Raw genomic sequence first — 23,850 nt, forward strand, 5'->3', positions numbered from 1 at the left:
CTCTTCTGGTACGTGAATAGAGACCCTGTCAATCTGCAACTATTCACTGCTCTCTGGTGTTTTTTACCCTCCTGTAACTCTCTTCTGGTACGTGAATAGAGACCCTGACAATCTGCAACTATTCACTGTTCTCTGGTGTTTTTTACTCTCCTGTAACTCTCTTCTGGTACGTGAATAGAGACCCTGTCAATCTGAAAACTATTCACTGCTCTCTGGTGTTTTTTATGCTCCTGTAACTCTCTTCTGGTACGTGAATAGAGACCTTGTCAATCTGCAACTATTCACTGCTCTCTGGTGTTTTTTACTCTCCTGTAACTCTCTTCTGGTACGTGAATAGAGACCCTGTCAATCTGCAAACTATTCACTGCTCTCTGGTGTTTTTTACTCTCCTGTAACTCTCTTCTGGTACGTGAATAGAGACCCTGTCAATCTGCAAACTATTCACTGCTCTAGTGTTTTTTACTCTCCTGTACGTGAATAGAGACCCTGTCAATCTGCAACTACTCACTGCTCTCTGGTGTTTTTTACTCTCCTGTAACTCTCTTCTGGTGTGTGAATAGAGACCCTGTCATTCTGCAACTACTCACTGCTCTCTGGTGTTTTTTACTCTCCTGTAACTCTCTTCTGGTACGTGAATAGAGACCCTGTCATTCTGCAACTATTCACTGCTCTCTGGTGTTTTTTACTCTCCTGTAACTCTCTTCTGGTACGTGAATAGAGACCCTGTCATTCTGCAACTATTCACTGCTCTCTGGTATTTTTTACTCTCTGTAACTCTCTTCTGGTACGTGAATAGAGACCCTGTCAATCTGCAACTTTTCACTGCACTCTGGTGTTTATTACTCTCCTGTAACTCTCTTCTGGTACGTGAATAGAGACCCTGTCATTCTGCAACTACTCACTACTCTCTGGTGTTTTTTTACTCTCCTTTAACTCTCTTCTGGTACGTGAATAGAGACCCTGTCATTCTGCAACTATTCACTGCTCTCTGGTGTTTTTTACTCTCCTGTAACTCTCTTCTGGTACGTGAATAAAGACCCTGTCATTCTGCAACTATTCACTGCTCTCTGGTGTTTTTTACTCTACTGTAACTCTCTTCTGGTACGTGAATAGAGACCCTGTCATTCTGCAACTATTCACTGCTCTCTGGTGTTTTTTACTCTCCTGTAACTCTCTTCTGGTATGTGAATATTTACATAGAGCAAATGATTTTAGTTTGTTAATTAGTCCTACATCTGTTGTACTGTTATCCAATGTGTTATTTCTAATGTTCATTTAACTGCCATGTGATGTTCAATCCTTATCAATACTTGCTATTATTCTAAAATGTATAGCTGTCTTATTCCATAGTTTTAACCTCCCCCAAATTTTATTGTCTGTTTACTTAACATCTCACCCTGACCAGACCAGAATCTAACTTTCCAATTGGCCTTTCCAATTGTCTTTGATTAGCAATCAACTAAATTTAGTGGACTCAGCTGACTGCCCTCCCTGCATATATTTCACACCAGTCTGAGATGTGCATTGCACAGTGATGTGCATTGCTATAACAACATATGTTCACATTTTCAAAGTGAACATTTTATAAGTGGTTCACTAGAAATATAGCAATAGAATTATACAAGAATTAAGTGAACATTTTATAAGTGATTCACTAGAAATATAGCAATAGAATTATACAAGAATTAAGTGAACATTTTATAAGTGATTCACTAGAAATATAGCAATAAAATTATACAAGAATTAAGTGAACATTTTATAAGTGATTCACTAGAAATATAGCAATAGAATTATACAAGAATTAAGTGAACATTTTATAAGTGATTCACTAGAAATATAGCAATAGAATTATACAAGAATTAAGTGAACATTTTATAAGTGATTCACTAGAAATATAGCAATAAAATTATACAAGAATTTTACAAGGATTGGGCAAGGGGCAAGACACAAGGCAAGTACTTTTGTAATATTATGTTTGATATACCTTACTGTTTTCAAATGCAATTGCTACTGTAATACTGTGTCTTATGTGTTTAACTGGTTCCCTCTTTTGTAAAAATGCCTAATATCTTCTTATTCCTTTTTGCTGCCTTTTGTCTCTATAACAAACTACATTATTCAATTACTCCTTCTCCCTCTCCACCTGCACTGTTTATTAGCCCATCTCTCTTAAACTCACATTACTTTTGTACTCATGAACTTTACCTATTCCTAAACAATCTCTCTCCCCCCTGCACCTTGTCTCAAAAGCAGTCTCACTACTGCAAATCTGTATCAAATCTTATGTCACTCTCCCTCTTGCTTCTACTAACTGCTGGCGACAGCTCCCCTAATCCTGGTCCCCAACAACTGCCTAGCCATGCACATCCATGTGTACCATCCCACAGACTCAAAAAACAAAACTCTGACAACCTTACTCACATTCCTCTTGCATCAAAAGCCACTTCCCCTTTCACTTGTGCACTTTGGAACTCTCGCTCTGTGTGCAACAAACTCACTTCTATACATGACCTCTTTATCTCCCGCTCCCTCAACCTTCTGGCCCTAACAGAAACCTGGCTCTCTTCCCTAGACACAGCATTCACTGCTGCTCTGTCACATGGGGGTCTCCACTTCAGCCACACTCCTAGGTCTGGTAATAGACAAGGAGGTGGTGTAGGTATTTTACTTTCCTCTCATTGCACCTTTCAACAAATACATCCCATCTCTTCCCTCACATTTTCCTCATTCGAAACCCACATGATTCGCTTATTCTCTCCTCTTTCTATATGTGTCGCAGTCATATACCGTCCTCCTGGCTCGTCAACTCAATTTCTAGATCACTTGGCTGCATGGCTACCTTATTTCCTTTCCTCAGACAGCCCTTCCCTCATTCTTGGTGACTTCAACATCCCTCTTGACAATCCCACTGCCTCCTCTGCAAAACAACTTCTGCAACTCACTTCCTCTTTTGGTTTGTCACAATGGACTGATTCTCCCACTCACAAAGATGGTCAGTCCCTTGACCTGATCTTTAGCTATCGATGCACCCTCTCAAACTTCACAAACTCCCCCTTTCCTCTTTCTGACCACCATCTCCTTACTTGCAACATATCATCCCTCCCTACAACTCTCCCTCCTTCTGCTCCTCACACCAAACTTCACAGAAGCATTACATCATTAGATCAACAACAGCTTTCTAATTCCATCAAACCTCTCCTCTCATCCTTCTCCTCCTTTTCATGCCCTGACCAATCTATCTGCCACTATAATTCCACCCTTACAACCGTCCTTGACAATCTCGCCCCTCTTACCATAGCTCGGAAATCAAACACTCATCCTCAGCCCTGGCATACTCCTCTGACATGATACCTACGCAGATGTTCCCGTACTGCTGAGCGGCACTGGAGAAAATCTAGGAGTTCATCTGATTTTCAACATTACAAATTTATCTTGAACTCCTACTACTCTGCCCTTAATTTCCATAAGCAACACTACTTTTCTACTCTTATCTCTAATCTTTCTTCAAACCCAAAACGTTTGTTCTCCACTTTCAATACTCTTCTCCGCCCTCCCCCACCTCCTGATACAACTTCTCTGTCAGCTCAAGACTTTGCCAACCATTTCAATAACAAAATCAACTCCATCAGAAATGAAATCAGCTCTCAACATATTTGCATTCTCTCACCCCCTCAAATGCTCTCAATCAACCACAACCCACATAACCTTAAACTTAGCTCATTCTCCCCTGTTACTGAGGAAGAAGTTTCGGCACTTATACTGCACTCTCACCTCACTACCTGTCCCCTTGACCCTATCCCCTCACAGCTACTCCCCTCCCTCTCTGCCACCCTTACCCCTATACTCACACACACTTTCAACCTCTCCTTCAGCACCGGTATATTTCCCTCATCGCTGAAACATGCACTGGTCACACCTATCCTCAAAAAACCTTCCCTTGATCCTACCTCCCCATCCAACTACCGCCCTATTTCCCTCCTCCCTCTTGCATCAAAGCTTCTCGAAAAACTAGCTTATGCACGCCTTTCCCATTTCCTTACAATAAACTCCCTCCTTGACCCATTGCAATCTGGATTTTGTCCCCATCACTCAACAGAAACAGCAATTGTTAAGGTTACCAACGACCTACTTACAGCAAAATCAAAAGGCCACTTCTCTCTGCTTATTCTCCTTGATCTGTCCGCAGCCTTTGACACTGTTGACCACCCTCTCTTGCTCCAAACCCTCCAATCCTTCGGCATATGTGACACAGCCCTCTCGTGGCTCTCTTCCTACCTGTCAAACCGTACCTTTAGTGTAGCCTTCTCTGGGGCCTCCTCTGCCCGTCACCACTTTCTGTCGGAGTACCGCAAGGCTCTGTCCTCGGTCCCTTTCTCTTCTCAATCTACACGTCATCACTAGGTTCCCTAATAAAGTCCCATGGTTTACAATATCATTTGTATGCCGACGACACCCAAATCTACTTCTCTGCATCAGACCTTTCTCCTTCCTTGCTAACCAGTGTCACTAACTGTCTTTCTCACATCTCCAACTAGATGTCCTCTCACTACCTCAAGCTAAATCTCTCCAAAACTGAGCTCCTTATTTCCCCCCCGTCTTCAAAACTCTCCACCCCAATCTCTCTATAACTGTCGACAACTCCATCATTACCCCTACCCCGCATGCCCTATGTCTCGGGGTCACATTTTACTCAGATCTTTCTTTCACTCCTCACATTCAGTCTTTGGCTAAAGCCTGCCGCTTCCACCTTAAAAACATCTCTAAAATTAGACACTTCCTTACACAAGACACAACTAAGATTTTAATCCACTCTCTCATCCTCTCTCACCTCGATTACTGCAACTCTGTCCTCTCTGGTATCCCCACCTACCGCCTAGCTCCTTTACAATCCTTAATGAATGCCTCTGCCAGACTCATCTTCCTTACAAGTCGCTCTTCATCTGCTGCACCTCTCTGCCAATCTCTTCACTGGCTTCCTCTTGCCTCTAGGATCAAACACAAAATTCTCACTCTGATATACAAAGCCCTCAACTGCACTGCTCCCCCCTATATCTCAGATCTTGTCTCCAGATACTCTCCCTCCCATCCCCTTCGCTCTGCTCAAGACCTCCTACTCTCCTCCTCTCTTGTCACCTCATCACACTCCCGTTTACAGGACTTCTCCAGACTGGCTCCCATCTTGTGGAACTCTCTGCCTCGCTCCACAAGACTCTCTTCTAGTTTTAAAAGCTTCAAGTGCTCCCTAAAGACTCTACTGTTCAGGGATGCATACAACCTACGCTAACCTTACTTTATACCAGTTCCTCTCCTCCATTGCTATCCCCTGAACCCCCCTAGCATGTAAGCTTAAGAGTCCAGCTGTTTGTTGATCACCTTCTCAAGAGCTGACTACAACAGTGCAACTCTTGGCAGGGCCCTCTACCCATTTGATCCCTATAACTGTTTTTTTTGTACTCCGCCTTTGTTAATAGCGCTGCGGAATCTGTTGGCGCTCTACAAATAACTGATAATAATAATAATAATAGCTGACTGGGGCTTTGGCATTAAATTGTAATTCGCATGGCAATGAACCTCATTTGCTCAGGCCCAAAGGATGACTGCAGAGAATTCCGTACAAATTAGTGCTCCTCTACGGGGTCATGCACATAGACCGTGGTTGAAAATCTAATGTGGTGCTGGTATTTCCTGTACTCAGCACACAATGGGTTATAGACCCTCATGGTCATTTAAGGTACCAGTAGGCCTTCTCTAGAGCTTTGGGTTCCTCCCCTGGGAAGTTGTACCCTTAGGACAATGTGGGAGAAGGTGATGGGGGTATGACCTGCAGACAATCAGGGCCAGCAGGAAAGGGAGGGGAGAGACCAGCACCACAGTTGTATCTACTGGAGGAAACATAAGTTATCTAGCTCCCAGATACTGGATGTAAGGATAAGCAGTGGGAGCGTTGCATGCACAGATTTGTCAGGCTCTGTATGCAAGTTGTAGCTCCCCCAATTTGCCTAATTGCAGGTTAAAATGTTCCTTAGCACCGTAGTTCCCAGCTCTTGCAGGCTTTTATTCTCAGCTGTTTGTTTTCAGGCAGGGCAGTAGATGAGGTTAGCCTAGGGCCCTGTTAGTGGAAAGTCAGTGGATAGATTTTAAGGGTCTTCTGGGTGGGTATTGGGATAGAAGCTACCCTCTGAGACATTTTAGAGATTGCTAGGGGATTAGCTCTTTGAGGAACCTAGCGTAGGATAGCCAGTAAGCACTGTTTCATTAAGGAACGACTGCAATATAGCAGAGAAAGTTGGGCTATATGCTCATACAATGTAATTGTGGGTAGGAGCTATAAGGTCTTAGTATACTGAAGCCTCTGCTCAGAATGAGGTCTGGCCTATATAAAGGCACTCTCCTAGACAGCGGTATATGGCAGGCTGCTGTGCTAATATTTGTTAGTTTGAAGACATGTAGTTTTTAATCTTACCCTCCGTGCACAGTAGGTCGTGTCAAGAGCTGGTGTGTTCAGGCCTGCTGCATGCCATTAAGGGATTGCCTGACAAGCGTGGCTGTATGGGCCTTGGAGTCAAGATGGCGGCTCTTCGTGCCACTGTGGTCTTTCCACTTTTATATCCCCTTCTCGGTCACCGCTACTACCAGATCCCTCTTGCCTGTCTGGGCCCTTGTTACCTCTGATCTAAAAAAGAGAGCGGGCGCTGATTGGCTGTACTTCTGCCGCTGCTGCTTAATAACACAGTATGGGCCGTGCGAACTTAGAGACTTAATCATTAAGCGCCACTGGGTGGCAGTTTCTAGGGGCTCATAATACATCCATTATTTTTTTTTAATTGCATGGTTGCGGTGGCGGCAGCGGCAGTGCGTGGGGAGTATGGTATCCATTGGTATTACAAAAAAAAATATTTAAAAACTTAATAAACTTTTTTTTTCATTATTAAAATTGTTAAAAAAGTGCCTGCCTCAGCTTGCCTCCTATGACTGCACGTCACACATACACAAATACACACATACACAAATACACACATACACAAATACACACATACACAAATACACACATACACAAATACACACATACACAGACACACATACACAGACACACATACATAGACACACATACATAGACACACATACATAGACACACATACATAGACACACATACATAGACACACATACATAGACACACATACATAGACACACATACATAGACACACATACATAGACACACATACATAGACACACATACATAGACACACATACATAGACACACATACATAAAGATGACAACAAAACAATTACAACAGTCCATATTTGTTTCATGAGAAGGTAAAACACAGATATAAATGAAAAAGGAAAGCAAGTATTAAAAATACAACAGTAGTGCATCTTATATCTTCCTTTATAACATGATATGCATGGAGATATATGCATGGACATACATAGAAAATAGACATATACACACACACCTACACACACACATACACACACACAAATACATACACACATTCATACAAACATACGCACACAAATAAATACATACATACACACACATTATGCATACATACACACATCATACACACACACACATATACACACATGCATACATATATACACACATACACCTACACACATACACCTACACACATACACCTACACACATTACATACACACACACACACACATTATGCATACATACACACACAAATACATACATACATACATACAAACATACACACACACAAATACATACATACAAACATACACACACACACACACAAATACATACATACATACAAACATACACACACATTATGCATACATACACACACAAATAAATACATACATACATACAAACATACACACATAAATACATACATACATACGCACACATTATGCATACATACACACATACATACACACACACATTATGCATACATACACACACACATACATACACACACATTATGCATACATACACACACATACATACATACAAACATACACACACACACATTATGCATACATACATACACACACATGCATACACACATACATACATACACACATACGTACATACATACAAACATCATACATACATTCATACACACATATTTACATACATACACATCATACACATACACACACATTATGCATACATACACACACATACACACACACATATATATATATATATATATATATATATATATATATATATATATATATATATATATATATATATATATATATATATATATATATATAACATGGAAGGGAACTGCACTCCAAGACCGGATCAGGTACACATCCTGTGACTCAGTAACATCCAGCCCTGGGTGCTAAATAGCACTCCAACAAAAGCTGTGATGTCACCAGAGCCACAGGCAGTTAACCCCAGTCCGGAATGGGTGCAAGAACCAAGGGAGATTACAAATAAAAAGTAATACAACACATAGAAACACCCAGCACTCACCAGCTAGCTCACAGCTCAGATAAAATCACAACTGGAAAGGTTAGTCACCGCATCTGGCCAAATGGGAAAGCTCAGGCACCACGTCAAGGTCCTTTCCTTTGCCTGAGTCCCTAACACAGGCACACCATCATGCGAGCTCACAAAGCTAAACAAACTGAGAACAAAGAAGGGGTGCACAGGTGGCTGTAATCACCCATAGAAAATACAAAACATGGAATATATATATATATATATATATATATATATATATATACACACACACATACACAGTTACACACACATTATACATATATACACATACATATACACACACACATACATGCATACATCATACATACACACACATTATGCATACATACACACACACATATATATATATATATTATATGGGTTTAAGACAGAGAAGAAATCCTGAGCCAGGTATATCAGGATGAAAGACAGGGAATTCAGCACTCTTTTCAAAAAATATTTTATTTAGCTCAACAAAGTAAAATGAGGAGTATCCAAAAAATAAACCTACGTGGCCACAAGAGAGGACAATCTCTAGCATTTATTTATTTAGCGAGACATATTGTTTAAAAAAACAGATACAATATGTCTAAATATTATGGACCAAAAAATGTACATACAAAAGAAAAAATAAACACAAAATTATAATACAAACCTGACCGGTCAGGGGTTAGTGTGAATGCTTGAACATAGTACATATACTGACAAGGAGTTACAAAAGGTATACCAATATTACAGCAGATAGCTTAATCTGCTGTTTTTTAACATGTCAGACAGAGATATCTCATTGTATGAACCGTAGAGTAAATGTATTTCATAGGAAGCCTTTGTCAGACTACTACACCCTGCTGCGAACGGCACCTTCAAGTATAAGGTTAATTGCCGGGCAGGTATAAAAATGGGATCTAAGTAGATACTGACATTGCGCCCAAGAAAATATAGTGTAACTATGGGCAGTACATATAAGGCATGTCAATGTCGTGTACATACATTTATATGAGCAGTTATATTAGTGAGACACACTTATTAAACTACTACACCCTGCTGCGTACGGCACCTTATTATATAAGGCTTAATGCCGTGCAGGTATATTGATGGGATCTAAGTAGTTATTAATAATGTATCTCAAAATATGTACATACGTCTGTTAATAGGCAACAGTATAAGCGTAAGCATAGAAAATAGCTCAGCAGGAATGAGTAACGGACAGATAGTAGCATATATTTCTGTTAGTTGCTAGGCAGTCTCGTGCAAGCAGTCTTAAATGCATGAGGATGAAAAGTTCATGATAGGAATGGTAAGCATAAATGCAAAGTAGAAGACTGCATAGTAGTTTTGCATAGTGATGGTGTTATTTAGAGACTTGCAGTTTTACCCTTACACCCGGGTAGCGATATCCAGATCATATAAAGACGTGCCTATTTATCAGGCAAGAGTTATAATAGCATACGACCTGTTTCCTGCACATTCCTGCACATTCCAAGGACTAGTAGATGGTAAAAAGTCCTGTTTGGATCCCCACAGTCATCTTACAGGAGATCCTTCGTTAGCGTTTAGTTTGCAAAGCGTCTATGTTCAGTGGCGTTCACACAGACCACATGTTCCGTGTCGGTTTGTCCAATGCCGACGCGCGTTTCACCCGCTGGGTGTGTCGGGCTTCGTCAGGGCGTAATGACGTAGGGAGCATCTCCTCTCCCTTTTAAGCTTAAGAGAATGCACGCCCCTATTGAAAGGCTATAGAGTTCAATAGTGCTAAACAGGATAATTAAAAACATGAGGACTCACTATATAATATTCAGATTCTGATATTGGTAATATTGAAAACATAGCAAGCCTAACTTTTAACCTAAGTGAAAAATTATATAAAGCAAAATATGTACAAAATGAGTTATGATTTGGTCATGCATATTATATGAAAAATACAGAAAAATTACCAAATAAAATTTACGCCAATAAGGGCCCTAAATTCAAAATACTCAATTGAAAAATTGTATTATATTACAACAGTGTAATACTAATATGAAATTAGTACTCAATTGAGTAATTTATTATGTCACTGTATGGTAAACGAATGTCTGAAAACGAGAATGGGATTAAGATGACAACCATGCCTTATAAAAAGCAGGCCATGTCTATCCTGTCATTCAACCCATTGGGTATCTGGGTTTGTAGGATCGTGATCCACCTACATTCCTTCTGGAGGAGGACTTTGTCGTTATCACCCCCTCTGTTATTGGTAATACCTCTGTCAATACCAATGAATGAGAGGGAGTCAGGATTGCAGGCATGAATTTCTTCAAAATGTTTTGCCACATTACTTTTGGGATTTTTATATTTAATGTCATCCCTATGTTCAGTTATCCTGTCCTTTATGGCTCTCCTGGTTTTACCCACGTAAAACCGTGGGCAACTGCAGGAGAGGAGGTAAATAACCCCTTCAGTACTGCATGTAATGTGGTGTTTTAATTTGTATATTTTGCCTGTGTGGGTTGAAAACACTTTAGTTTTTATCATGTATTTGCACGCCACACATCTTCCACAGGGATGATTTCCAGTGGACCTATGTGTGGTAAGCCAATCTGTTTGTTTTTTGAGTTTGTTTTTTGAGTGATGTATATTGACTTCTCACGAATTTGTCTCTCAGATTGGGTGCTCTTCTTCTAAATAACGTTGGTGCATCTCTTTAGCATGCTCGTAGTATTTTGTTTTAGTGGAGCAGTTACGACGTAGTCTGAGGAACTGCCCCTTAGGTATCCCCTTCTTCAGATGGTCAGGATGATGGCTTGTCGCAAGAAGCAAACTATTAGTTGCAGTAGTTTTGCGAAAGTTCTCAGTAACAATAGAGTCACAATTAATGAAGGGCAAAAGCAAACACCTAGTGGACGATGTCGCCATTACTTTGGAGGATAAGTCCACTTTAGAAAACTTACAAAGCCTATTAGAAGAGAATGAAGGAAGCCAATATGCTTCTACCCAGATTAAGGATCTTCCTTATTACAACAAAACCACCTCTAACTTTAGAGCAAAATCAAAATATATGCCGCAACTATCAATGGTGCCAGCTGTCAATATTTTCGTAAGACAAGTTGAGAAAGAGGTGAATCGATTGTCTTTTACAGGAATTGTTGATGATAATCTGACAAAACCTGAACGCAAAGCACTCACCGATCTCATCACGGCAAAAGGGTTCCTAATCAAGCCCGCGGACAAAGGTGGAAACCTAGTCCTGTGGGATGAAAATATGTACGTCCTAGAGGCAAAACGTCAACTTCTGAATAAGAAGCATTACAAAGCATTGACATTTAATCCAACATCTTCCCTACAATTTAAACTTTTTAATATATTGAAAAGAGCAAAGAATGATGGCTTGATCACTACTCATGAACAGAAATATCTTTACCCTGAGCATCCAATAACACCTGTCTTCTATTGTATTCCTAAAATACATAAGAATGCTAACCATCCGCCTGGCCGTCCAATAATTGCTGGCATTGGCAGCCTAACCGAAAATTTAGGCAATTACGTAGATTACTTTCTTAGGCCATTTTTGAGTACATTACCATCTTATATCCTGGACACGGCAGACTTTTTGAGAAAAATTGATAACCTGTCAGTCCCTCCAGGTGCTATCATGGCCTGTCTAGATGTGGAAGGACTATATTCGTCCATTCCACACAATGTTGGTTTGAAGGCATGCCATCACTTTCTTGCTATGAGAGGCACACAAACACAACAGCACACGGATTTTGTCATGGAACTGTTGGAGTTCATTTTGACAAATAATGTGTTTCTTTTTGACAACAAAGTGTATGTTCAACAGCAGGGGACAGCCATGGGGGCAACATGTGCCCCCACATACGCTTGCCTCCATTTGGGAGCCTGGGAGATGGAAGATGTATACCAAAGCCCTCTCTTTGAGGAAAACATCCACATATGGCTTCGATATGTGGATGACATTTTCCTCATATGGGAGGGCTCAGAAACCAGTCTTTCTGCTTTTGTAGAAACTCTAAATAAAAATAACAAAAATATCTATCTCACACTGCAAAGCAGTAAGGAGGAAATATCCTTTCTGGATATCAAGATTATCCTCAATCAGGGCTCTATTGTTACTGAGAACTTTCGCAAAACTACTGCAACTAATAGTTTGCTTCTTTTGCGACAAGCCATCATCCTGACCATCTGAAGAAGGGGATACCTAAGGGGCAGTTCCTCAGACTACGTCGTAACTGCTCCACTAAAACAAAATACTACGAGCATGCTAAAGAGATGCACCAACGTTTTTTAAATAGGGGGTACTCTAAAAGAGTTGTCAATATAGCTCTAAATGAAGCAGCTAATTCTAATCGAGAGCAACTTCTTATACCCAAGCAAAAAGCAAAACAGGGTCCAATTAGACTAATAGCGGACTACAATTGTCACTGGAAAACCCTGAGAAAGATACTGGAGAAAAACTGGCACGTTCTAACGAGTGATGAAGGGGTATCTAGAGAAGTAGGAGATCACCCCACAATCACGGCCAGAAGAGCACCCAATCTGAGAGACAAATTCGTGAGAAGTCAATATACATCACTCAAAAAACAAACAGATTGGCTTACCACACATAGGTCCACTGGAAATCATCCCTGTGGAAGATGTGTGGCGTGCAAATACATGATAAAAACTAAAGTGTTTTCAACCCACACAGGCAAAATATACAAATTAAAACACCACATTACATGCAGTACTGAAGGGGTTATTTACCTCCTCTCCTGCAGTTGCCCACGGTTTTACGTGGGTAAAACCAGGAGAGCCATAAAGGACAGGATAACTGAACATAGGGATGACATTAAATATAAAAATCCCAAGAGTAATGTGGCAAAACATTTTGAAGAAATTCATGCCTGCAATCCTGACTCCCTCTCATTCATTGGTATTGACAGAGGTATTACCAATAACAGAGGGGGTGATAACGACAAAGTCCTCCTCCAGAAGGAATGTAGGTGGATCACGATCCTACAAACCCAGATACCCAATGGGTTGAATGACAGGATAGACATGGCCTGCTTTTTATAAGGCATGGTTGTCATCTTAATCCCATTCTCGTTTTCAGACATTTGTTTACCATACAGTGACATAATAAATTACTCAATTGAGTACTAATTTCATATTAGTATTACACTGTTGTAATATAATACAATTTTTCAATTGAGTATTTTGAATTTAGGGCCCTTATTGGCGTAAATTTTATTTGGTAATTTTTCTGTATTTTTCATATAATATGCATGACCAAATCATAACTCATTTTGTACATATTTTGCTTTATATAATTTTTCACTTAGGTTAAAAGTTAGGCTTGCTATGTTTTCAATATTACCAATATCAGAATCTGAATATTATATAGTGAGTCCTCATGTTTTTAATTATCCTGTTTAGCACTATTGAACTCTATAGCCTTTCAATAGGGGCGTGCATTCTCTTAAGCTTAAAAGGGAGAGGAGATGCTCCCTACGTCATTACGCCCTGACGAAGCCCGACACACCCAGCGGGTGAAACGCGCGTCGGCATTGGACAAACCGACACGGAACATGTGGTCTGTGTGAACGCCACTGAACATAGACGCTTTGCAAACTAAACGCTAACGAAGGATCTCCTGTAAGATGACTGTGGGGATCCAAACAGGACTTTTTACCATCTACTAGTCCTTGGAATGTGCAGGAATGTGCAGGAAACAGGTCGTATGCTATTATAACTCTTGCCTGATAAATAGGCACGTCTTTATATGATCTGGATATCGCTACCCGGGTGTAAGGGTAAAACTGCAAGTCTCTAAATAACACCATCACTATGCAAAACTACTATGCAGTCTTCTACTTTGCATTTATGCTTACCATTCCTATCATGAACTTTTCATCCTCATGCATTTAAGACTGCTTGCACGAGACTGCCTAGCAACTAACAGAAATATATGCTACTATCTGTCCGTTACTCATTCCTGCTGAGCTATTTTCTATGCTTACGCTTATACTGTTGCCTATTAACAGACGTATGTACATATTTTGAGATACATTATTAATAACTACTTAGATCCCATCAATATACCTGCACGGCATTAAGCCTTATATAATAAGGTGCCGTACGCAGCAGGGTGTAGTAGTTTAATAAGTGTGTCTCACTAATATAACTGCTCATATAAATGTATGTACACGACATTGACATGCCTTATATGTACTGCCCATAGTTACACTATATTTTCTTGGGCGCAATGTCAGTATCTACTTAGATCCCATTTTTATACCTGCCCGGCAATTAACCTTATACTTGAAGGTGCCGTTCGCAGCAGGGTGTAGTAGTCTGACAAAGGCTTCCTATGAAATACATTTACTCTACGGTTCATACAATGAGATATCTCTGTCTGACATGTTAAAAAACAGCAGATTAAGCTATCTGCTGTAATATTGGTATACCTTTTGTAACTCCTTGTCAGTATATGTACTATGTTCAAGCATTCACACTAACCCCTGACCGGTCAGGTTTGTATTATAATTTTGTGTTTATTTTTTCTTTTGTATGTACATTTTTTGGTCCATAGTATTTAGACATATTGTATCTGTTTTTTTAAACAATATGTCTCGCTAAATAAATAAATGCTAGAGATTGTCCTCTCTTGTGGCCACGTAGGTTTATTTTTTGGATACTCCTCATTTTACTTTGTTGAGCTAAATAAAATATTTTTTGAAAAGAGTGCTGAATTCCCTGTCTTTCATCCTGATATACCTGGCTCAGGATTTCTTCTCTGTCTTAAACCCATATAATCTATTTTAAGGGTCTGCACCACATTACTGTTATATTTAAGGCCATACCAGTATTTGATTATGAACTGGTGGGTCACTCCATATTAGCTCACAGCAGCTGCGTCCCCTCCGTCATTTCCCCTATTTTTTTCATATATATATATATATATATATATATATATATATATATATATATATATATATATATATATATATATATATATATATATATATATATATATATATATATATATATACACATACACATACACATACATACACCGGTCATAATGTTTTTTCTGGTATCTATGGCTGACAAGGTGGCAGAGGTGACAACACTCACCCAGCTAATGTGTTTTTACTTTACTTTGCATTTGTTTTCTCATCATTTCTCTACCAGTCTCTATGACAGTGAGCCAAATTCTCTCCCAGTCTCTCTGAAAGACAGTGAGCCAAAATCTCTTCCTGTCTCTTTCACTGACAGTGTGCCAAATTCCCTCCCAGTCTCTCTGACAGACAGTGAGTCAAATTCCCTCCCAGAGAGAATTTTGTTTACTGTCAGAGAGACTGGGAGAGAAATTGTCTCACTGTCTGTCAGAGACTGGGAGAGACTTTTGTTTACTGTCAGAGAGACTGGGAGAGAAATTGTCTCACTGTCTGTCAGAGAGACTGGGAGAGAATTTTGTTTACTGTCAGAGAGACTGGGAGAGAAACTGTCTCACTGTCTGTCAGAGAGACTGGGAGAGAATTTGGCTCACTGTCTAACAAAGAGACAGGGAGAGAATTTGGCTCGCTGTCTGAGAGACTGGGAGATAATTTGACTCAGTTTGTCAGAGAGACTGGGAACAAATTTGGCTGATTCAAATTGGCCAATAGCAATGAGAGCTGCTTAAATCATATTGGCTGTTTAAATCAGCAAATAGGATTTAAGTTCCCATTGGCTGATTTAAATTTTTCAGCCAATAGAAATGCAACGGTACCCCAATATAAAAGAGGTACCTTGCATTGAATCATCAGTGTGCGGCAGTTGTTCGCATGAAGACGAACTCCATGTCAGACCGATGGACCTCCGCCTGGACTTCTGCCTCCGCGCATTAACCACTCCACCTCTGCAGTGATGAAGAAGATGCCGGTCCTGCAATGGATGAAGATGGAGCCTCCTGGATGAAGAGGCTTCGCCGCTGGGATGAAGATCTATCGTCGAACTTCAGCAACTGTGAGTACTGATTTTGGGGATAGTGTTAGGTATTTTTGGGGGGATTCTTTGGGTGTTTTTTTAGATTAGGGCTTTTTTTATTTAAATGGGCTGAAAAAGAGCTGAATGCCCTTTTAAAGGGACATTATACACTCATTTTTTCTTTGCATAAATGTTTTGTAGATGATCTATTTATATAGCCAATAAAGTTTTTTTGTTTTTTTTAATGTATAGTTTTGCTTATTGTTAAATAACATTGCTCTGATTTCAGACTCCTAACCAAGCCCCAAAGTTTTAGGAGAATATCGTTAGATACCTACTCCAGCTTGCTCCTGTTTGTGTAAAGGGTCTTTTCATATGCAAAAGGGGAGGGGAGGGTCTTATTTCCCACTTGCAGTGAGCTTTCCACAGGGCCGCCATCAGGGGGTGACAGGGGTGACTCCTGTCAGGGGCCCCATGGGCCAGGGGGGCCCCATGAGGCAAGAACTAAAATAAAAAAAAATTATTTTTTTTTTATTATTTTTTTTAATTTTGGCAGCCACCAGTGGGTACTACAGCAGAGTGCTAATTGAGCATGGGAAATGTTATTACAAGGAGTAAAGTATTAGCATTTGAGAGGATTTCTGAGTGTGCACTCAACCACTATGCACAATGTGAGACAGACTATGCACTTTATTTGTACAGTGTGTGCCTGAGTCAGACGGCAGATCACTTTAATTTGCAGAGGAGGTAGGACTTACTTAGCAAATGTTTTTTTTATTTCTTTGTTCAATTTCATATTATAACTTCAGTGTGGTAGTAGTTGTATGGTGGGGCCAGGTGTCCAAAAAACACATTTTTAGCAGCATTGTATTTATGATTATTTGACAATACTGTTGAATTTCTATATTTAAAACCATGCAGAAATGTTTCCTCCTATATATATTACATTCCAGTTTACTGCCCCTTTATGCAAGGACTTTCCAGATGCAAGGAGGCATTTTATCTAAGGTGTTTACATCTGCATAACATGTTATACTCTCAGACTAAGATTGCTCAGTGTTTGAAATGAGACAGGTTAACTTAAACTGTTCTGTTTACACTACAGCTAACTTAATTTTGAAATACATACCAACATGCCTAAATCCTGCATTTTGTGGTATGAGTATGGTTCAACCAAGACCATATAGAATACAGCATTTTTAAAATCCATAAGTACAGCTGACAGATGGGAACATTTGTACACTATATTTGAAGTGGTGCTCTTAGTTGGGGAAAATGGGGAAAAATCAAACATATTTTAACCTTTTTAAAAGTACTTTTCTTCATCTAGCCATCTACCCAGATCATTAATGTACAATTTTGAATTCACAGAATTATTTTTGTTTGCACATTTACAAATATGATTATTTAAAAAGTTATCTCTTAATTTCTGCAATTTTTTTTAACATGCATGTCACACAACGTTGATTTAGGGGATGCAAGGTGCAGAAATGTTTCCTCCTGTGAGTGTTTCTGTCTGTGTTTTTGTCTTTGTGCTTTGGTTTGTGTCTCTATGATTGTGTAAGTATTTTTTCTGTGGGTCTCTCTCTGAGGGTGGGTGTGTATGTGCATTTTCTGTGGATGTCTGTGAGGGTGTGTGCATATGTCTTTGAGCTTTTTCTATGGGGGTCTCTGTGAGGGTGTGTGTATGTTTGTCTTTGTAGATTTATTTTCTCTGGATGCCTCTGTGAGGGTGGGTGTGTATGTTTGTGTTTTCTGTGGATATCTCTGTGAGGGTGTATGTGTGTGTGTTTTCTGTGGATATCTCTGTGAGGGTGTATGTGTGTGTGTGTGTGTATGTATGTCTGTCTGTGATTTCTGTGGATGTCTCTGTGAGGGTGTGTGTTTTCTGTGGGTGTCTCTGTGAGGGTGTGTGTATGTCCTTGTGTGTTTTCTGTGGATGTCTCAGTGAGGGTGTGTGTATGTATGTCTATCTGGGTTTTATGTGGTTGTCTTTCTGTGTGTGTGTATGTCTTTGTGTGACTTCTGAGGCTGTCTCTGTTTTCTTGGGTGTATGTGCAAGTTTGAGTTTGTGTGTGTGTCCATTGTCTGTTCCTTTTTAGGACATTTTGACCTTACTACTGATTATTCACATCTTTCTACAGACTTTGAGACTAATGAGACCTTTCCGGAAGTCACCAATCCACCATTTAACCTTTAAATTATTGTTTAGGCAGTTCAGGGCCCTTCCTTTCAGCCACTGCATGCTGTTGGCATCATTTAGTTGGCATCTTCCTTTACAAAAAGATAATCAGAACTCCATATTTTGTTTTCTAAATCTCCTTTTTTTTTACAAAACTGTAGTTTACCTCATTACTTGTCAGGTCAATGTAAACAAGTGCTGAGTGTCTGTTTGGGTGTCTGTGTCTGAGTGTGTTTGTGTGTTTCTTTGCGTGTCTGCTAGAGTGTCTATATGTGAATCCTTATGTGTGAGTGTGTGTGTTTAAGTGTATGAGTGTGTGTGTGTGTGTTTGTATGTTACTACCTTTACAACATTTCCAACTTTAAATAGACACTTAAAAATAAAGTGCATATATGTTTTATTCACTTGGTCAAAAATTGCACATGTCAAGGGGGGGGGGGGGGCCTGATCAATGGTTAAGTCAGGGACCCCAAAATTTCTAGTGTCGGCCCTGGCTTTCCAGCTACCTTTTCAACAGAACTAAACTGAGAGCTTCTAAATACGTTTTTTAACATTTTTATACTGGATTTTTATATCAGTATCTGTGCATCTTATTCTTTATAGTAGTGTCTATTACATGCAGTTATATGAAAATGGGTGTATACTGTCCCTTTAAAAGAGCAGAATGCCCTTAATGGGCTGAATGGGTAGATTAGTTTTTTTTTTAGTTATTTTTTTTTTTTATTTTGTGGTTTGGGGGTTTAATTTTTAGAGGGTGTTTGTTTTTATTTGTTTGCAAAAGAGCTGTTAACTTTAGGGCAATGCCCTACAAAAGGCCCCTGTAAGGGCCCTTTTTAGTTTATTATTGATTAGGTTTTTTTTTATTTTTAAACAAGGTATTAGAATAGGAATATTTTTTATTATTTTGGATAATTTTGTTTGTTATTTTTTGTAATGGTAGTTTTTTTGTTTTTTTTGTAATTTTAGTGTTTATTATTTTTTGTAATTGTAGTTTTAATTTTTTAGTAATCTTAGTTTTTTTGATTTTTAGTAATGTTTTATTAGTTTGAGCTTAGGTTTTATTTTTATTTCACAGTTAAGTTTGTATTTATTTTAACTTATTTTAGTTAGTAAATAGTTACATTGTAGCTAGAATAGGTTTTAATTTTTATTTCACAGGTAAGTTTTTATTTATTTTTAAGTAGGTAGTTTAATTTAGGTCTATTTTAATTATGTTAAAGTTAGGGGGTGTTAGGTTTGGGGGCTAATAGTTTAATTTAGGTTGTTGCGATGTGGGGGCCGGTGGTTTAGGGGTTAATAGGTTTAGTTAGTTTTGGCGATGTTTGGGAATGGCAGTTTAGGGGTTAATAGGTTTATTTAGTGTTTCAGTTAGTGTCAGCGATGTCGGGGAACTGCGGTTTAGGGGTTAATATGTTTAGTTAGTGTCGGCGATGTCAGGGAATGTCGGTTTAGGGGTTAATAGCTTTATTTAGTAATTAAGTTGATGTTGGCGATGTCGGGGAATGGCGGTTTAGGGGTTAACAGCTTTATTTTGTGATTTATTAGTGTCGGCGATGTCGGGGAACTACGGTTTAGGGGTTCATAGGTTTAGTTAGTCTCTGCAATTTCGAATCTCTGAATTGGCCAAAATTGGCCACAAAAACCAAACGCACATGTCTAATGCTTATCCCAGGCATTAATTATAACATAGGATAGCCTTATGCTTATCCCAGACATTCTTTAAGCCCCCCACAGTGTTTGCCATTACAACCTCTTTTAGTAGCCTTTTTTGCACAGATTCCAGTTGTTCATATCTTTCTGAAGATACGGACACCAGGGGCCCGATCCGATATACAGCGTCGCCCGCAGAAGCCGGCGACGCCAAAATTTGCGCGGGTTTGGTATCCTATATACGGCGTAACCTAGAAGTTACACTCGTATATTTCTGCCTTCGGCCGTAGTTTTTTGGCCCATAGGCAGGTATACCAAACCCGCGCAGTTTGGTATCCAATAAACAGCGTAAGGATCTTACTCCATTTTCACCTCGCCACAAAATGCAGCCGTAGTAAGCCTTACGCTGTCTATTGGAGCCCCGTAACTCCCTAAACTACCTGCCAAATAAAACCTAACACCTAACGCATGCGCAATTTCTATCTACCTGTCAACGGCAAACTGCTAAATAAAACCTAACACCTAACACATGAGCAATGTCTATCTACCTGTCAACCACGATCCCCCGCCGCAATCCCTAATAAAGTATTTAACCCCTAAACCGCCGCTCCTGGACCCCGCCGCCACCTACATTAAAAGTATAACCCTAATGTGATCCCCCTACACCATCGCCACCTACATTACATACCCCCTAATGTGAGCCCCTTAAACCGCCGCCATATACATTACCTACCCCCTAATGTGAGCCCCTTACACCACCGCCATATACATTACCTACCCCCTAATGTGAGCTCCTACCCCGCCGCCAGCTATATTAAAATTATTAACCCCTAATTTAATCCCCCTACACTGCCGCCAGCTATATTAATTACATTAACCCCTAATTTAATCCCCCTATACCGCCGCCAGCTATATTAATTACATTAACCCCTAATTTAATCCCCCTATACCGCCGCCAGCTATATTAATTACATTAACCCCTAATTTAATCCCCCTACCCCGCCCCCAGCTATATTAATTACATTAACCCCTAATTTAATCCCCCTATACCGCAGCCAGCTATATTAATTACTATAACCCCTAATTTAATCCCCCTACCCTGCCGCCAGCTATATTAATTACATTAACCCCTAATTTAATCCCCCTATACCGTCGCCAGCTATATTAAAAACATTAACCCCTAATCTAATCCCCCTACACCGCCGCCAGCTATATTAACTATATTAACCCTAATTATATTAGGGTTAATATAATTAATATAGTTATTATATTATATATATTAACTATATTAACCCTAATTATATTAGGGTTAATATAGTTAATATCGTTAATATATTATATATATTAACTATATTAACCCTAATTATATTAGGGATAATATAGTTAATACCGTTATTATATTATATATAGATTAAGTATAATAACCCTATCTAACTCTAACATCCCTAACTAAATTCTTATTAAAATAAATCTAATTAATATTATTAATTAAAATATTCCTATTTAAATCTAAATACTTACCTATAAAATAAACCCTAAAATAGCTACAATGTAATTAATAATTACATTGTAGCTATTTTAGGGTTTATATTTATTTTACAGGTAACTTGGTATTTATTTTAACTAGGTACAATAGCTATTAAATAGTTAATAACTATTTAATAGCTACCTAGTTAAAATAATTACCAATTTACCTGTAAAATAAATCCTAACCTTAGTTACAAATACACCTACACTATCAATAAATTAAATAAACTACAAATATCTAAACTAAAATACAATAAAATAAACTAAACTAAATTGCAAAAACAAACAAACAGTAAATTACACAAAATAAAAAAGATTACAAGATTTTTAAGCTAATTACACCTATTCTAAGCTCCCTAATAAAATAATAAAGCCCCCCAAAATAAAAAAATGTCCCTACCCTATTCTAAATTAAAAAAGTTAACAGCTCTATTACCTTACCAGCCCTTAAAAGGGCCTTTTGCGGGGCATGCCCCAAAGAAATCAGCTCTTTTGCCTGTAAAAAAAACACAATACCACCCCCCAACATTACAACCCACCACCCACATACCCCTACTCTAACCCAAACCCCCCTTAAATAAACCTAACACTACCCCCCTGAAGATCTCCCTACCTTATCTTCACCCAGCCGGGCAGTTTTCTTCCAAGCGGCATCTTCAATCTTCTTTCTTCGCTCCTCCAACGCGGAACATCCATCCGGCACGACGACTTCCCGACGAATGAGGTTCCTTAAAATGACGTCATCCAAGATGGCGTCCGTCGAATTCCGATTGGCTGATAGGATTCTATCAGCCAATCGGAATTAAGGTAGAAAAATCTGCTTGGCTGATTGAATCAGCCAATCAGATTCAAGTTCAATTCGATTGGCTGAACCAATCAACCAATCGGATTGAACTTGAATCTTATTGGCTGATTTGTAACTTAGGTTAGGATTTATTTTACAGGTAAATTGGTAATTATTTTAACTAGGTAGCTATTAAATAGTTATTAACTATTTAATAGCTATTGTACATAGTTAAAATAAATACCAAGTTGCCTGTAAAATAAATATAAACTCTAAAATAGCTACAATGTAATTATGTAATGTAATATTAATTTAACCCTAATATAATTAGGGTTAATATAGTTAATATATATAATATAATAACGATATTAACTATATTAACCCTAATATAATTAGGGTTAATATAGTTAATATAGCTGGCGGCGGTGTAGGGGGATTAGATTAGGGGTTAATGTATTTAATATAGCTAGCGGCGGTATAGGGGGATTAGATTAGGGGATAATTAATTTAATATAGCTGGCGGCAGTATAGGGGGATTAAATTAGGGGTTAATGTAATTAATATAGCTGGCAGCGGGGTAGGGGGATTAAATTAGGGGTTAATGTAATTAATATAGCTGGCGGCGGTATAGGGGGATTAAATTAGGGGTTAATGTAATTAATATAGCTGGCGGCGGGGTAGGGGGATTAAATTAGGGGTTAATAATTTTAATATAGCTGGCAGCGGGGTAGGAGCTCACATTAGGGGGTAGGTAATGTATATGGCGGCAGTGTAAGGGGCTCACACTAGGGGGTAGGTAATGTAGATGGCGGCTGTGTAAGGGGCTCACATTAGGGGGTAGGTAATATAGATGGCGGCGGTGTAAGGGGCTCACATTAGGGGGTAGGTAATGTAGATGGCGGCAGTGTAAGGGGCTCACATTAGGGGGTAGGTAATGTAGGTGGCGGCGGGGTAGGAGCTCACATTAGGGGGTAATATAGATAATGTAGGTGGCGGCAGGGTCCGGGAGCGGTGGTTTAGGGGTTAATAACTTTATTAGGTGGCGGCGGGGTCCAGGAGCAGCGGTTTAGGGGTTAATACATTTTTTATTGTTAGGATAGTGAGGGGAGATAGCGGATAGAGGGTTAGACGTGTCGGGCTATATTTAGGAGGCGTGTTAGATTAGATTTTATAACTTAGTCAGGTTTTGTAGGCGCCGGCAGTTTCTAAAGTGCCGTAAGTCACTGGCGACTCCAGAAATTTGTACTTACGCAGATTTCTGGACATCGCTGGTTTATCCGACAT

The sequence above is a fragment of the Bombina bombina genome, chromosome 2 (assembly GCF_027579735.1).
Source record: "Bombina bombina isolate aBomBom1 chromosome 2, aBomBom1.pri, whole genome shotgun sequence".
Taxonomy (NCBI): domain Eukaryota; kingdom Metazoa; phylum Chordata; class Amphibia; order Anura; family Bombinatoridae; genus Bombina; species Bombina bombina.